The sequence below is a fragment of the Brachypodium distachyon genome, chromosome 2 (genome assembly GCF_000005505.3).
Source record: "Brachypodium distachyon strain Bd21 chromosome 2, Brachypodium_distachyon_v3.0, whole genome shotgun sequence".
Classification (NCBI taxonomy): domain Eukaryota; kingdom Viridiplantae; phylum Streptophyta; class Magnoliopsida; order Poales; family Poaceae; genus Brachypodium; species Brachypodium distachyon.
Window position 1 is genome coordinate 9,536,093 of NC_016132.3, and position 17,596 is coordinate 9,553,688.

Here is a 17,596-nt window from a genome sequence, read left to right on the forward strand (position 1 = left end):
TATTATTTTGCCATTACTTAGTTGCAACTTAATGATGAAATAGCTAGCGTAGCTGCACATAGAAAGTGCACATGCCCAATTATAAACACCACCATTGCAAATACATATTACACAAATGTTCTCACATGCCAGAATATTACATTGTTCAGTGAACATAATTAAAACAAGAGCTTGGTACAGAGAAAGATTAACTCGATGAAGATCCGGTACGTAATGGTAGATCTAAGAAACCTCATTTGAAGGAGACGAGGTTTCATACTTCTTATCATGTAGAGATGCTAAAAGCAACTCATTTTTTGCGCTTCTTCTTATCTTTCGAACCATCTTCTGCTCCTTTCCTCTTTGCTTTCGGTGGTGGTGGTGGTGGAATGAGTCTGTTTATTAGAGCCATGACCCCCCTTGCCCATAAACAAACCTTCATCTCAGCACCGTTACCACGACGGCAGTCAAAAATGCCCATGCCTAATGATCTCTCATCCAAATCAAAGATGGGAGCAGCTATTAACCTATTGTATCCTTCAAAGGTCTTCTCCGTATAAGGACATGCTACCAGAAACAAATTATCAGAACCATCAACAAAGTCTGTGGGACAAGAGTGATACGACTCTGCTGACTCAAGAGTGACAGGTATATGAATCGAAGAGAGAGTGCTTGGTGAGGAGGGCAGAAAGATAATAGCCTCAGACAAGGAATTGATACGATCTTCTGCCCACTGAACTCTCTTGCAGAAGCGATGGTGCTCTGTTCTCAGCATGCAGAATCGCCCCTCAATTCGTTCAACCCAGGCCGGTAAGTCAACCTTGTCAAAAAAACATATCTTTAGTCTATCCCTTTTGCCGTCAATAAAGGACGACTGAGTTACCACGAAGGTGGCATCACTATCTTTCTCCCATGCAACAAATCCAATGCAGTAATCATTGCTTCTCGTTTCTCCAACAACCACGATAGACTTGATCAGTCTATCCTCGATCCTGGAACTTCTTGCCATTGCCGAGAGTCTAGTAATTTTTTTTATCAAATTTATGAGAAAATAATATAGCACACATGCTACAGATCAGATAAAAGAAGTTGCTAGTGATCTAGTGTTCCTTAAACCTAAAGAGTTAAACAATGGATATGGTGAAACCGTGAAAAAGGAGAGGCGCCTACTGTAGTTGCAGTGTTGATACAAAATGCAATCTGAACAATTGTCGATTGTCGATTGACAAATGACAACCTTAATAGAAGCAATTTAACCGCCAATAGATTTTTTCAGTGGCTTAATCTATAGCTATCTAAAAAATACGAACTGTTTTTTTCACCGTCGTCTGTCAAACTTCACATAAAATTAGTGGGCCCTCAGGATTACATGTATATTAGGCCTACTAAACCGGCTGGCCCATTACCTGCACCGAATTTATTTATATATATCCCATAAAATTTATGGGCCCCCAAGATTGAATGTATATTAGGCCTACTAAGCCAGCTGACCCATTACCTATACCGAATCTATCTATATCTATATATGTACCAATGTACTCCCTCTGATTCTAAATTCTTGACTCAAATTTGTCCAAATATGGATGTATCTATTCATAAAAAGTGTCTACATACATGTAATATTTCGACAACAATTTAGGATCGGAGGGAGTAAAAAATACGGACCGTTCCGTCTTATTTCCTCCCTTTTTTTCGTCAAGCCCCCGAGACCCACCTCGCCCGCCCGCACGCAAACCACTCCTTCATCCGCTCCAGACGGCTGAGCTCCCCTCTCCTAGCACAGCCCAATAGGAGACCCTTTCTAATCCAACAAAAATACTTCCCCTGACGCAGCGGAGAAAACATAATTAAAAACCCAAAGATATCTCTTCACACATTCGACCTTGCAACGGCAAATTGATCCTGCGATGCAGCATATGGTCTAGCATGTGGTGCCTCCTTCCATCCGAGAGCCGGCGGCTCTAGCATGCAGACTCCATCTTGTCATACACCATTTAAATTCAGAGAAAACAGGGGAACAGGTTCATTCTATCAGCCCTCATCCTCGGCGTGTTGATCTGGGCCAACAGGAACTGCTACGAAAACGCGCGCTAAGGCGGTTCAACCATGATTATGGGGGATGATTGAGGAGGGGAAAAGAAAGTGAAGGGCCGTGGGATATGGTTCAGAGCACCTGGATGGGTCACGGGCCGAGGAGGCATCGTCGAGGGCGGAGATTGCGGCAGACGGCACGTGTGTGTGCTGCTTTTGGCACGAGGAGGAAGACGGGCACGAGTGCTCCTGCGGGCATGGGCTTGGCGCTCTTGGGAAAGCTGGCCCAAAAGGAAGAACGGGTGTGGCCCAAGAAGAAAAAAAGAAAAGAAGAGAAAAAGAAGAGAAGACCCAAAAATGGCTTGCCTGGACCGTGGCAGCGCACGGGCATTATGCTATACCTATCTAAAAAATACGGACCGTTCCCTTCACCGTCGTCTGTCAAACTTCCCAAAAAGAAATTCCGCCCTACAAGATTGCATGTATATTAGGCTACTAAGCCGGCTGGCCCGTTACCTGCACCGAATTGGATGGAACTTCGCGAGGGAATCCATAGCCAGCGGGATCGTTACGAGAGTCGGGCAATAACTCCGAATCTGACGAGAAAAAGATCGCTTCGCCAAAACACTACAGGAGCCAGAAGATGAGACCCAATCGGGCACCCATCGAAGCCACGGCTGTTCCCTCTGTTCCTCAGGTGCGGCCATGGATGGTCCCCTCTTCCGTTTCCCAGCCACGGCCGTCTCCTCCTAGGGCTAAATTACATGAGTAGATGGCGATAGTTAGAAGAAGCTGATGAGACAGGCTGCGGGGGATAATGGTGGCGGTGCCTAGGGCATAGTAGAGAGAACGAGAGATGATGGCTGAGTGTAGAATGGGGGATGGGAGAAGGCGTCTCGATGCCTTTCTTCTGTGAGCCTGACTGAGCGAGAGAGATGCCCAAACAAGCCAAGTTGATGGGTCATCGAGTTATGGGATATTGGGCCAATTTTGAACTTGTTCTTTATTTTATTTTATAGTAGAGTTCATCCGTTAGTCCTTATTGCATCAAAGAGTCCACATTTTGCTAAAAATAATCAAAGAGTCCACATATTATATAATAAAAGTAATATTATTTAATTAAAATATAAACTGGGCGACCCATCGGGTATCCATGGGTATAAACTTATACCCATACCCTACCCATGACTAATCGGGCGAGCCATCGGTATACCCATGGGCTTTTTTAAGGGATATTTGTTGATCGTTAAAGAAGAGCAAGAGAGGTTTTGATGCATGTTTTTTAATGTATCATTTGATTTTGTTGTTCCGTTGCAACGCACGGGCATTTCAGCTAGTTAATTTAAAAGATAAACCTGATTTCAAAAGCATGCATTCCTATTTTAGTGTTTAATAGATGCAAATATTCACATATGGGTGCAGCGCATGCACGAGCAGAATTTTTTTATTTATAAAGGAACATCAGGGGTCAATAATGACAAATAGCAGATTTGGATAGCACAACAAAAAGTAGAATAGGCCCAATAGAAAACATCACATATTGTCAGGCATTTCACATGCAAGAGGTTCGGAAAACAGCAGATTTTTTATGCATTCTGAAAGAGTAGATACTCTTAAATATTTTCTCTTGTTAAAAAGCATACCGTGAGGGTTTTCTAGGGTGGACAAGTTACACAGGAAGTTAAAATTAAGAGCTAATATTCATAGCTATTAACATGTGACATTCCAAGGTTGTTTTTTGTGGTTCAGTAGCAGTAGGTGGTGAGTTTTTGGGTGCAGCCTGCCACCCTTAATCTTCAGCTTTGTAAAAGCCTGCCCATTTGCCACAGGAAGTGCAGGGACTTGTTTGTGACCTGAACTGTGTAAAACCGTCCTGTTTTGCAATGCGATTGCATGTGAAATGGTGGATGAGTTACATTTGTCTGTCTGGATAGACAAGCTGCCTTGCTACTTTGATTTTTCATACAAAAATTCTGATGTTTCTCTTGACCTGCATTTGCTAAAGATTCATCAATGTCCTAACATTACCTGACGAAACAGATGACCAATTAAACAGTTTGCTCCAGTCATCAATCTAATATTATAGCGTAACTGCCACTTGTCACATTGGTTGGACACTCAATTAACTTATTGATCACTACTAAAGTACTTTATCCATCTGGTTTTTAACTATAACACCCTTTATTTTTGTTAACTATTTGAAACATATCTCTACAAGTGTTTTACTTCAGGAATAAGACAACAATTGCACAACCAAAAAGAAAGAAAAAACAATGCAGGCAACAATCATTCAAGAGGCTAGGGGTGATAGGTTGTTACCACTGAGGAATGCTGGGCACCTCCGATACAAATGACTTGTATGGTGACACTAAAATGAATTTAGAACCCTGCGTATAAACAATACAAGCCCAGTGAAAAATCGAGTTTACTGAAATAGATGTATTTGGATTAAGCAAGAGCAGGGGCACTCAGTACTCATTCATTCACTTATGAGGGTGTAACATCTTACCTTTTTAAGCATCGATCACCAAACAAAAACAAATTGTCCAAAGGTGCAGTACTGTGTATGTCTGAACATTGAACCAAATCAAACTTTCTAGCAAAATGATATGGTTCGGTAATCTCAGAGTGTGGCCTTGATCTGTACGACCTGATCTTTCTGTACGTTTGGTTACATACAGGTAAATTTTGTGGTGGGCTGGTGGGGGTGTGTATCAGCGTGTTAGTGAAGGAGGGAAGGATCTGCTTGGCTGTTGGCTCTTTGTTAACATGAAAGTGCACTAATGGCTCATCCTTTTTTTTTATCAAAAGGAATCTGTGACCTCTTGAGCAATCTAAGAAAAGAACCTACTGGGTACTGAGGATCTACCTTTGGTCTCCAACTTCCAACATAATCTATCTTTTTGGTCATTTAACTTTACCGTACTACACAGCTGCTGTAAAATGTTCCACTGCACTGAAGTCTCTCCTACCAGAGTTCTTCTAAATCTAATTGAACCCTAGCCCTCCGAGAAAACTTTATGCAGTGCAATATCAGCACTGAAGGTCAAACGAAACAACTGAGGGATAGAGCAACAACACTACAAAGTTCTATGAAAAATTAAATCGACACAAAGAGTTAGCAGATACAGACGAGGTATTGATCAGTTGTGGCCTGCCCCTTAACCGATATCTTTCCCAAATCTGGTCATCTTCCCATTCCCCCTCAAACAATCACAGCAGCTAACGCTAACCTCTTTGACATGCATGAATTGTTCAAAAGACAAAGCATCAATTGAGAATTCTAGCACTGTCAAACTCAGATCCAACAGGGAAATGGTATCACCTGCCTATTGTAGAATGACACAGCCTTAGTAGAAATTAAGGATAAACAAGCTCCAACACTAGCACAGATGTAAACAAACTGAGAGCAGAAGCCCCCTCGGGAGCTCATGCCGAACAGCCATCGCCGGAAGGGGTGGCATGGTGCCGCTGCTGTCTCATCCTCGTGCATCCACCACCGACCCACTGCCAGCCATCATCATCTCCCACGCGTCGCGACCGGCACCCGACCAAGGCCAAACCGTCGAACAGTTGACGTGCGTGGCGGTGCTGGTGGAACGGGGTTGAAGGCGGCAACCGGATACAGGGGCCCACCGCTGCGGAGGACGTCGGAGAGGAACGCCCTGAGTCGCCGCCGCCAAAGCCGGGGCTGGGCTGCATTCACCGGAGTTCCTAGGTGGAGGGGTGGAAGGGACCAGATGGGGAGGCCATCGGGCTAGGGAATGAGCTAGAGAGGAAAGGAATGAGATGGAGGGGGGAGGAGAGGTGGCCGCCGGGGCAGAGAGGCTACCGGAGAGGGTGGACGCCGGCGCCGGAGTGGCGGCGGTGGCGGGGAACCCTAGCCTGTCGCAAGAGCGGACCCGTGCCTACTTCCCTTATCAGGCGAGCCTCGTCTCTCGATACAGATGGAACTTGGAAGGCATAGAGCCTACCTGCCACTGGCCCTCTAATGGCTCATCCTACGCCTGATATTAATTGTGTTGAGAGAGGACCTTGATGAGAGGCAAAGGCGCTAAGCATTATGAACATGATAAATTATTTGGCATGCAGAAACTGCAAATATATTGCAGTGCACTTTGGCTGGACCTGGATTGAGTACAATCATAGCTGGAAAACGATCATCTAGCATTACTCCAAAGTCTACTACGTAGTAAACCTGCAATCCCTGAATACCAAGCCCAGAACTGCTATAGAGCTTACTGCTGATTAATGAAAATAGAACCTGCGCTCTAGCAATCTGACAATAACACAAGAACAATAGGATGGAACTAATAAAAGGCAAAACTTAATTCTAACCTGTACTGCTTTTCTCAGAAGCACCACATAGATCGTCAAAACCTTCCTTTTGCAAAGATCCGGGAACAGCTGTCCAACCTTCCTTAGCACAACACTAGAGATCTCCCTTTCCCTTTTCACCTGGTGGCAAATCACACCTAAAAATTTAGCTGAGGTAAAATTTCAATCAGCTTTATATGGTACCAATTGCCAATATCCACATTGAAACGTGCTTGCCCAGATATGAAAACCCAAATCTAACTAAAACTATAGCTAGCAGTGCATAGGTAGGTCCGTAGGTAGGGTGCGACGACAAATCATTACCCCTATGAAAGGGGGGAGTATTCTCGCGCTCTGGGCGTGTCCACGTCAGCCTGGGATGCCATCCCGTTCGGTTTCTTTTCTGCGTGTGTGGTCTGCTGGGCGTTGTCTTTTTTTTAAGCAGGCCCGCTTGGCGTTGTGGTGTTGCTTCTCATGGGCTTTCGTGTGTTCTCGAACACTCGCGCGCCGTCGCCAGCCTCCCCCACTTTTCCGTCCAACTCCTTCCCCGCTGCCCTCGGGCCTCGGCCCCTTCACAAGGTTCCACCGCCAGCCGCTGTTGCCCTAGATTTTTTTCTTCTCTGGGCGGTGTTCGAGGCGGGCTGCTTTGGCTCAGCGGCCGCCGACTCCACGTCCATCCTGCGCCGCGGCCGTCTCCTCCGTGCCCCGCCGCGCCCCGCATCTGCCGCTAACTCTCTCCCATCACCGACTCTCAAGCCCCGCAGGCGGGACTCGCGAGGTGCGTAGCCACGTCGAGGCGCCGCCGTCCCGATGAGTCGCCATCGCGTTTGTGCCCGCACGAGTCGCCGCGGACGCGGCCAGAGCATCGGCCGCCCCGTCCAGTCCCCTGGAAGTGAGCTTCTTGCTACACCCTTCTCCTCTCCCCTTTATTTTATATGCAGTTCGTCTCAATTCCCCGAACTGTTGTTATGTGCTTAGCTTCGATGGTAGATTAGAGTTCGGGCTGGATGATTTATTTGTTAGGATGTTTGATTCACCAAACTTAATTGGGTGTATTGACAAAATTCAGTCCTCAATTGGTTTAATTTTGTTGCGATTAGGTTGCAAGATTGGGATCCATGAAGAAATCTAATGATATGAATATAGGCTTCACGATTTAGTTATGAACAATAAGGTTGCTGGACTTGGGCGCTGATTCTGTGTGTATTGATCAAATGGTCATGTTGTTTAAACTAAATTACTTCAAAAGCTTACTGTTCTGCAGCTCAGCTCACAATCAATACCGCGCCCATAAAATTTGAGGGAAAATACGGTCGATTTCCGTTATTCGATTAAAGAGAAACATTGTACAATAAAGGGGATCAATCTTTGATCCTCCATGGGGGAGGGGAGCAAAAACCGAAAAACCCTCTATGGTTCTTCTGTTTTCATCAGATGTATTTGTTGCTTTGGGGATCTAGGGTGTTGGTTGCCCGTATCGCTGCCGCAGGTATGATCTCTCGCATGTCATGCCTTCGGGGCTGCCTCTAGGTTTTCACTGTTGCTTGTTGTTTGGGGAGCAATTTTTCCTGGTATGTCACTATCTGTCCTTTTCCAATATATAACAATGCTTTAAACTGAAAGAACAACGAGAATTGTTTGACTCAATGAAAGAGCCGATAGTTTTTAGAGTTAAATCTAAGGAGCTTAAGTTACGCCTCAACTGTTGATTGCCAAAATTATTATTCTATTGACCAAACAGTGATCCGAGACAGAACTAAGATAGTCAGAATTTGTTGATACAATTTCAATATGTATTCGACAATTTCATGATTGGATTGTTTTTTATTGGTGGTTTGCATTTCAGTTGCAGTACTTTTAAAGCATATAACTTACAGTTTTTGCCTGCTTCATTGTACCTAATACCTATAGCCTGTTATAAGTGAGATGGCATGCATACTATGTTTGCATCTCATGTTCTTCTGATTTATGGATGTCCTGTACATGTATAATACACCAAATCCTATGCTCTTTGTGAATGACCGCATAAAAACAGTGACTTGTTTTCACAGTGAGCAGAGAATCTTCATTATCGCTCATTGATCCTTGGTTGTTTTCAAGGCACATGCTACTTTTCTTTACAAGATTTTGTATGTTCCATCCATGAAAGATGTGTGCACCTGCAAATTAAAATCCGTTTGCACCATATAGTTATCTTCAATTGACATGTTTCTGTGAACCATTGGCCTCTGATTGTTCTCTCTTTTGCCAAGGTTTTGGGAGAGCCCTTGATTCAAAGGAAAGATGACACAGCTGAGGTCTTGAAGTCCAGGCTTGAAGCCTTCCACATACAAACTGAACCTGTATGCTTTTTGACCAATTGTATTTTTGTTAGATCTTCAGTATAAAAATGTTCTTGTGCTAATTAATATCCATCTGTTTAGTTGCATTAAGTTCTTTCCTATTAATTTCTGCTTGTACTGTCTCTTTTGTGTAGATTGATATGATTTTTCCATTTATATATTCATGTGGTAAATTGCTATGGACAATCTCCTACTTTTAGTGATGTTCTTTGAGGATTTTGTGGAGCCTGACATTTTTCCTTTGTGCTTTGTCTCCTGATGTTCCATTAACATATCTTTTGTTGTCCGACATATCTTCCGATGTCTTTGACTTCTCCATTTTGTTCCATATACTGAGTTTTGTTATTGTGAAAGGACCACTATTTTCAAGCAAAGCAGTTTCTGTTTTATTATTGTTATTTATCTTAAAGAAAAGTGTTTGATTCTCCCAGGCGGTCGACCACTACTCCAAGCATGGGTTAGTGGCAAATCTTCATGCAGAGAATTAGAGAAACCACTAAAGGATGCTGAGGTGCGGAAAGCCCTTCCATGGAGAGCCTGTTCTTCCACTGAAAATGGCATGTACCAAACCCCTATTGTGCTGTTTTCACTTTCCGTCTGCCATGTTCGTGCTGGCACCATTTTGTTACAGCTCTTACAGGCTTGAGGATTTTTAACAGCAGAAAGATGATAGTTGGAGCATTTCATAGTTCACAGAATTTTCCCTACCACCTAATTGTAACCTTGCGTCGGTGTTTCTGTTTGGTAGCTGCTCGATTTCGTGAAGGCGATACCTTGTTTATCTTTTGTGGCTTGTATAAAGAACGAACCACTCCACGCACAATCCAAAACAACCGAATAAGCACTGCTCAAGTGCTCATCCAGAAAATAAAACGGCGCGGCAAGGCGCGCAATTCGTCTAGTTGCTATTGAAAGACGAATGCCATGGCCTTGTTTGTTTGCTCTTCTGTTTCAGCTTTTGATGTTTTTAGCAATTTCATATGAAGCTGGCTTTTGATGTTTTTTAGCAATTTCATATGAAGCTGCTAAAAGCACCAAATTTGAAACAGAAGCCTAAACAGGGGGCCTTAGCGCCGGGGCGGCCTGTCGGGCGGATGCTGTGGCCTTCGGCGTCGGGGCGGCCTTTTTGAGTCGGGGAGGGCGCCGGAAAGGAGGTTAGGGGAGGCGTCGCGGGTGGAGCGGCGCCGGGACCGGACGAGGAGGCGGCGGCGGAGTCGTCGGAGGCTGCGCCCTGCGCGCGGGCGTTGGTGATGCGGAGGAGACGTCGGGGCCGTAACGCGGCGTCTCCACCGTCGGCGGAGGGGGCGGCCGGGCGGGCGTTCGCAGCGGGGATGAGGAGGCTGGGTGCTGGCCCTGCGGCCTCTCTCTCTACCCCCCACGCGACAGTTCCCCACTGCTCTCTCTGGTGCGCGTCTCCACCACCTAGCTGAGCCGTCGAGCTCGCGTCCACCTCGCCGGCCCAGCTCCTCCCCGACCGCTCGCCTCAAGCACGCCCCGCTGAGGGTGCTCCCTCGCCTACTGCTCGCCGCCGGTAGCGCCTCCGGTCGCAAACACCTGCCGCGCCGCTCCACCTCGCCGGCTCGACCTCTTCCACCAAGAACGGGTCCAACAGCGACGCCGAGCTCCTCCGGCTGCGCTCCTCGGTGACCAACGCCTCTTCCACGTGCGTGTCGTCGCCTCCCACGACATCGACAGCCGCCGAGCTCCGTGCTGCTGCCGCCCTGTGCCTGCTGCTCCACGCGCATGTGGCGCCTGACCCGCACGCCCGCGAGGTCCTCTGCATGCCGTCACCTGCAGCCCAGCCGAGCCCCTTCGGCCACCTACAATCCAAGCTAAGCCCATAGCCCTTTCTCCTTTCTTTTTCCTGAAATTGTTGCCTGACGTGTGGGCCCTGCTGGTCAGCGCCCCCATGTGCTCGCTGCTGTGCGGCTGTTGCCGCTGCCCGCTGTTGTGTTGCCGCTGCTCCGGGTCGAGCCGCCTCGCTGCTGCATGTGTTGCTACTGCCGCACCTCGTCGACGCCCGCGAAGACCTACATTGCTTTGGAGATGAAGTCATGAACGACTACTTCACCTACATCGCCTACTTCGCCTACGTGTACGACTATCTCGTCTACGTCGGCTACTTCCTCTACATCGCAACGCCGCACGTGTCCAAGGTATAACGAGCGATCGTCCCGTGAAACCGACCGTCCTTTGCCTTAGACCCGTAGGTTGCGAATAGTGAAATGCACGTGCTGTATGAGATGCTCGTGTTTGTATCGATAATATTAGTTGCAGGTAAGTCGATGCCACCGGCGTGTGCAACCCCGATCGACTCGGTTGTTTGTTGTGTTGTTATTGTTTTAAGCATGCGTTACACCTATTCATGTCATTGTCATGCATGTTAATACAACTATAACATTGTTGTGTGTATTTAATCAATTAAACCCTTTTCCTTGCATATGGAGTTGTCTAGAATGCTAAGTGCATTGTTTTCTGACTCCATTTAACTTGGTAATCATATATCGGATTTACTTTCGGAAATCTTAACATGTCATGCATCATCTCTATGTCACTCATCATTTTTTGATTGCGCATTTCAATTTCCCCATGTATCTTGTATGCTTATACTTTTCTTCTATGTGATATATTTGCTTCTTCCTCGCTAGTCTTCGGTTCCTATGACGACGACTACGCTTGTGTTCTCTTCCAGGATTCTTGTTCAATTCCGGGCAATCGAGTACTCCAGGCAAGCAGCCCTACTTGACCATGTTGATTATACCATCGCCTCTCCCTTAATCTTGCATTAAGTTACGATCTCAGTCTTGTCACGATGCCTCTACGATTGCATAGCTTATTAGTCAGTTCCACTTATTGCCATATGTCTTGTTACTTGTCCTATTACATATCACATGTTTGTTTGTTGCCCTACTTGGTCATTAGAAGTCATGCTTAGTTGCGAGTCTAGTGTCCTTATTTTGAGGTTCCACAATTGCTACATCCACATGCTACTTTGTGTATTTAATTGCAATTCTTAAAACTGTGATATGATATGGGAGGCCGTGCTAACGCACTGGTGATTTGTTCCATTTGAGCCGACTAAGTACTGAGTTCTCGTTTTCCCTGATCCAAGAAACATCGCGCTAACCGCTCCTGGGAGAATATATGGGTTCCCCCTCGACTTAGTACCTGATTCATAGCTTTTCCAGGGACCACATAGTTCAGGCGTTCCATTTGGCATATTGCATACACAAAGAGATTTGTGGGATACTTGTTGGTGACTTTTGCATTCATATAGGATTGCGGCGCCCTGTCGGAATGGTCATCGTGCGCGGCCCTGAACCACTTCTCGACAGGCTCTCGTAACTCCTGAGTCCGTGCGACGCTTCGGCCGGGCTCTCGTTTCGGGTTAGACTAAGTTGGGTGGTCCCCTGGATTAGTTTTGGAGCTGGGAAATGTCGTGTCGCTCAATCCTGCCGGCACATGCTGTTGCGTGTGTTCCATCTAGTGGCATCAAGGGTTGGACAAACGTGTACGGGTAAATTGGTGCACCTTGCAGGGATAAATCTTTTGAAAAGCCGTGTCCGCGGTTATGGACGACTTGGAGGTCATTACTTGATCATAGAGAACTTTCACCAACTTTATCTCATCAACTTGATTAGTAATTAGAGATTAATCATGGATATGCTTAAAACTGCTGAAGTGTGAGTGTCCTTTGAATTGCTTCCTCACACGGTGTTGAGGGGGTGATAAGAGGATTGTGTTGTTTGGTGTTTAGTAAATAGGTTAATCACCTTCTCCTAGTAGACGCTTCTCATCCTCTCTCATTAGACGTTGTTATTAGAGTGTCTCTTCAGACATTGTTGCTGCTGCATAACCACACCATATCCCTCCTTTGAGACATGTTGCATCATTAGTTTAGTTCTTCCCGTAAGTCTTGCAAATACTTTGTACTCAGTTGCTTTGCAACGTTGTTTTCTTCAGAGGTTCCAACATAGCAGGTGGGCCGCTTCTCCGTGGAGCACGACGTTGGATTCGATGTCTAACTAGGAGATCCAGATCAGGGTTCTGAGACACGTGGCGGGTTTCCTTCCGGGCATAATTCGACTTCCGCTGATGTAATGATGTAATGTTGGGACATGTGTCCTATGTTTGTAATAAATTTATTCTGCTCCTTGTATGAGCTTTGTAATTACTCTCTTCTGTAGAGTTTTGGTAATGATATTCATGTTGCGAAAACTCTGCGATGAGCACATTAATGCACGTATGTATTGAAGTGTTTATCGTAGGTTAAAAAACCTGAGGCTTAAATTATTATGCAAAGGTTAGCAATTTGGGACTAAATTGCATACTTCCAGTTCCGGGGTCTTACATGTTACGACGGGATCACATCCAACTCTACATCCTAGACCTCTTTTAACACCTTTTAATGTTCATCTACAATATCCCATGATCCATAGAACTTTGTATCTGTTAACAGCCATGCTTCATCCATCCAAATTCCAATTCAACCCTGTCTTATGGTCGTACTCAATGTCATATTTCGCCCCTGTCTGAAGTTCACTTTAATCCGATGGCTCCACTGCGACCGAGTCAACTAGCAAATTTTTTGCGACAGTAGCTCCCTGGCTGACGGTTTTGACAAAAGTAGCCCCCTCCGAGTAGGGCCTTCCGCCAACTGAACCGGACGCCGAAGCTTCTTGACAATGGTAAAGGCGGAAAGAGTTTAAATCAAATGCCATTGAAGGAAACCCTATGCATGCTGCCTTTTAGGCTTGTCGGGCCCCCTTTCCTCTGCGCGTGTCGGCCAAAAGGGGCACCAGGCTTCTTGCCTCCAATGCCATGGGCGGAAGGCCCCAAGATTCAAAGCAATTTTTCTGGTTTTCCGTGCGATGCGACGGCACCCTCAGCAGTATCTTCGTCTTTTTTCATGCGAAGCGACGCGACAACCTTCCGCCCATACCATTGCCGGAAGATGCTTTTTCCCGCGCGTCCCGCTAATCGTCCCTCGCAGGGGCACTCGGTTCCTTCTTAGCATTCCCTCCTTCTTAGCACTCCCGCACAGGCGCACTCCCATCTACCCCATTTCGTCGGCTTGTATTTCTTCTCAGCTTCTTCCGATGTGTTCGTATGACATCGAAAACAACAGTTAGCTGTTTTTGGGCTTACAGTTGATTTATGTAGAGACGAAGCGATGGATGAAGTAAGATTGTGTTTTTTTCGTTACATGCATGCTGTTTTTCTTGTGTTTTATTTTGTGTTTTATTATTTCGTAAAGTTACATGCATGTTGTTTTTCTTGTGTTTTATTATTTCGTAAATGGGTATGTTATGATGTTTCAGGAGTTCATAATCATCTGAGAGCTTAATTTTAGAGCCTTTTGAGTGGGAATATTATGATGTTTCAGGAGTTCATAATCATCTGAGAGCTTAATTTTAGAGCCTTTTGAGTGGGAATATTATGATGTTTCAGGAGTTCATAATCATCTGAGAGCTTAATTTTAGAGCCTTTTGAGTGGGAATATTGACCTGAAGTGATTGAAGAAGTTGTATATCAAGGTAGGCCTATGAAATGCACGGTTTGTTTTACATGCAGATTTAATTTTAGAGCCTTTTGAGTGGGAATATTGACCTGAAGTGATTGAAGAAGTTATACATCAAGGTAGGCCTATGAAATGTACATGCAGATTAAAGTTGTTTTATTAACTCGCTTGTAGTTCTATGAGCGATAATAAAGGTGGGTTAGTTTTTGAAGATTTAGACTAGGAATCTCTTCGTGTTTATAGTTAAAGATATAATAGACTAGCTGTGTACGCGGTTTTGCCGCGGCATCAACAAAAACTGAACTGACTTTTTACTCCCGAAATTGAACGACAAAAGTGTGTGTTTTAATGTCTACTTGCTTTGAACGACAAAAGTGTGTGTTTTTAATGTCTACTTGCTTGGCAAACTATCTGACTAATCCAACTGCCTAGGCCTGTTTTATATTCGAAAAGAATACGCAATAATTGTTCTGCTAATTCCTCACGTCGATTTCTCCATTTCATTTAAAGAATCAAACAACATTTCATTATCAACATTCTCCATGATTTACATTAATCTACAGTGGAAAACATCATTTAAACAACACTTTAAAATAAAAATCGCACTGAAATATTAAGAAAGCACCCAGCCTGTAATTCGGCCCATAAAAATGCATAGCCCATCCCGTTACAGCGCAGGGCAAGGTAAATTTTCGTAAAATGTTAAAAGCTTTTGCTTGGACTAACTAATCATGGGCCGGAGCCCAGCGGCAGAAACGGCCCGTTAATTCCCGAAGGCCCGGCAGCCACTCTGCGCTGTCAGCCGTTAGATTTGATCTGACGGTTCGCATCGAATGGTAGCGGAACATAATCACGGCGCGCTTGCAAACCCTAGACCATTTCCATTGCCCCCCCGCATTATTCGCACTCGAGAGATAGGCGGCGCACAGCGGCGATGCACTCTCGCCGGCATTCATGGCGGCACGGTGGCGATGCTCGCCGGAGCAGCGTGCTGGGTCTTAGCCCCGCACGCTCCTTCGTCGAGTTTGGCTACCGTCCCCGAACCACATCACGGTGAGGAAGGCTTTCTACCGACGGTTAGCCGAAGAATGCGTCAGGTGACACGGACGGCGCCTAGGCCGCCGAATTCTTCGTCCATCTCGCACACGCCTTCTCCATCGGGAGCTGAAGGCGCCACGGCACCCTCGCCCTCGTGCCACAGTGGGTGCTGCGTGGCCCGCGAAGGGATAGGCCACAGCATTTTCTGGTAAGTTGTATTACTTTCCTTTGCCCTACGCGTGCTTGTTGGATACGGATTTGATCCGAATTTGGGGCAAATTCTAGGGATCGGGATCTTCGGGGATTTCTAAGGTTCATGAAAATGGGGAATTTCTTCAAGGCTTCGTCCGATTCATTCAATTCCCCTCCTATAAACATGCGAAAAAGTGCTAAAATTTCTACTCTTTCATTAACCAAACATTAACAGCAGGCATATCAGCATTAAGCCTAGGCTAGTCGAAACTTAAAACTTGTTATTTGGCACTATTTCGCCATGCAATCAACAAAAGACACCGAGGACGGTACAAAAGAAAGCCCAACTAAAATGATAGGAAAAAAAAAAGAACCACACACTATCAGAACGGCTAGCACCATGACGCCCACGCCTTGAACCAGAGAGAGAGTCCAACCACACACGAAATGGCAAAATCGAGCGCAGTACAAAAATCACCACACAAACAATGGCCGCCTGACAACCCATACACATCGGGAAACAAAGAAGCTCATGGCCTAATCCACCGACAAAGCAACATGCAGGAGAAAGCAAAAAAAAACATGGCACCGAGAAAGCAGGAGCACCCAAACGGCAGAAGAAGCCACGCAGCAACAGCACCTCCACGGCACTTAGGAAGAGCACACAAACAGAGATCTTCAATCCCACCAAGGTAGCACTGACGCGACCGGCACAAAACAAAGCCCACGACCCAGCGCGACCTATTTATAGAGCCCAGATGAAGGCTCGAAAACTAATTTCACCGACCCAAAGCCTCCACCTCACGTACTCTAGAACGCTCTAGGGGCACGTGTCAACGTGCATGCATCTCCATTGCATCGCACACGCGCAAGACCACTCCATCCGGATAGGAGGGAGCTACAGTAACCGGCGGTGGCATCCGACTGTAATTATATTCTGCTAGGGTATCGATGAAAGCGACCCGTGAGTCGACCAGAGGCAGAATAACTCTGCGGCTTTAAGTTTGCAGAGTTACGAGGGTCAGATGTGTCTAATGTGTGAATTCATTTTGACATGCAAAATGTAAAATAGTTTTTTAATTATGTGCAAATATTATCATAAGTAGTAGATAAAATGTATTTAATCAATTGTATTGGAATATGGTTAACGTGCAGTTACAATGAACAAAGTGCTAGTGTTTCATGGTGATGGCATCGTACGTGATGGCCCTTCCGGGCTTGATGTGTGGGGGCTTGATGTGTGGCAGTGTCAGCACAAGCTTCTTACCATAGAAGACATTGTCAACACGAGTTTTTTGGACATTACAAACTGCATCAAGGCTGAGTTTGGTTCTGAGATGGCATCGAAGAAGCTGATCGTTGAAGCATTATTAGTCCCGCGGGTTCAAGAAGGGTCCTTGCCGCGTTGGGGGCTACGACAGGTTAAAGGTGAAAGTAATTGGCGCACGTACATGAGGCTTGCTAGCACGCCCGATGCAGCAATATATGGACGCCCCATGGTTTATGTGCAGTTCGACGACGATGATGAGGCTGGATCTTGGTCGTACTCAATGTCATATTTCGTCCAAGCTGGCTACTCATGGTCGATCCACTCGTAATACGAACAGAGGGGCGGAGGAGACTACAACACAAAAATATTATGGTTAATCATATGCAACAAACATCAAACTTGTCTCGTAGATGTTGGAACTTGGAACGCATCGGTGGTTAGTCGTACACATTACGTTTTGGGGCCGGATCATGAGCATGATTTGCACACATGAATAATCGCCGACCTATAGTGTACGAGAAGGGATCGTCCATGGTTTTTGCCTTGCAAAGATCGCCGCACCAGCACCTAGAAAATTCAACCCCTTCTTCCACTGTCGCGGGCATCTTCTTCATCGGCATCGGATCAAGGTCGGACGAAGCCATGCCTAACTTTAAAGGAATTACACGAATCAAACCAATGCAACACAAAAAATTAGAGCAACAAAAATACTTACTTACCTCCTTTCTTCTACCCGCAGCAACACAACCAAGAAGAGGGAAAGATTTGCTCGACGAAGAGCTAAGCCAGCCCGGGCGAATCTTTTATAGTGCTGGCAGGTGCACTAGGCGGGAAAAAAGCCATTCCGCCAATGCAAATAGCCGAAAGGCCTTCACCTGGCAAGATTCGATTCTCTGGTGGTGTCGC

General features: G+C 45.8%; 2 long non-coding RNA genes and 1 other non-coding gene across 5 annotated transcripts; 2 read left to right on the plus strand and 1 right to left on the minus strand.

The window, feature by feature from the left end:
- Window positions 1–35: 35 nt before the first annotated feature.
- Window positions 36–6,727, minus strand: LOC112270645. The gene is made up of 3 exons (XR_002962970.1): window positions 6,652–6,727; window positions 6,349–6,468; window positions 36–4,397 (listed from the first exon to the last, which is right to left on the minus strand). It is a non-coding gene; the product is annotated as an uncharacterized LOC112270645 (long non-coding RNA).
- A 51-nt stretch (window positions 6,728–6,778) lies between these two features.
- Window positions 6,779–12,789, plus strand: LOC100821593. Of its 3 annotated transcripts, none has more exons than XR_002962971.1 (4): window positions 6,779–7,219; window positions 8,580–8,669; window positions 9,101–10,825; window positions 12,633–12,789. It is a non-coding gene; the product is annotated as an uncharacterized LOC100821593 (long non-coding RNA). The 3 variants fall into 3 exon arrangements; XR_730315.3 differs by lacking the exon at window positions 12,633–12,789 and adding an exon at window positions 11,318–11,397; XR_002962972.1 differs by lacking the exon at window positions 12,633–12,789 and adding an exon at window positions 11,362–11,397.
- Window positions 12,790–15,153: 2,364 nt separating this feature from the next.
- MIR531 (microRNA MIR531) lies at window positions 15,154–15,227 on the plus strand. Its single transcript, NR_127120.1, has one exon. It is a non-coding gene; the product is annotated as a microRNA MIR531 (primary transcript).
- The last annotated feature ends 2,369 nt before the right edge of the window (window positions 15,228–17,596 follow it).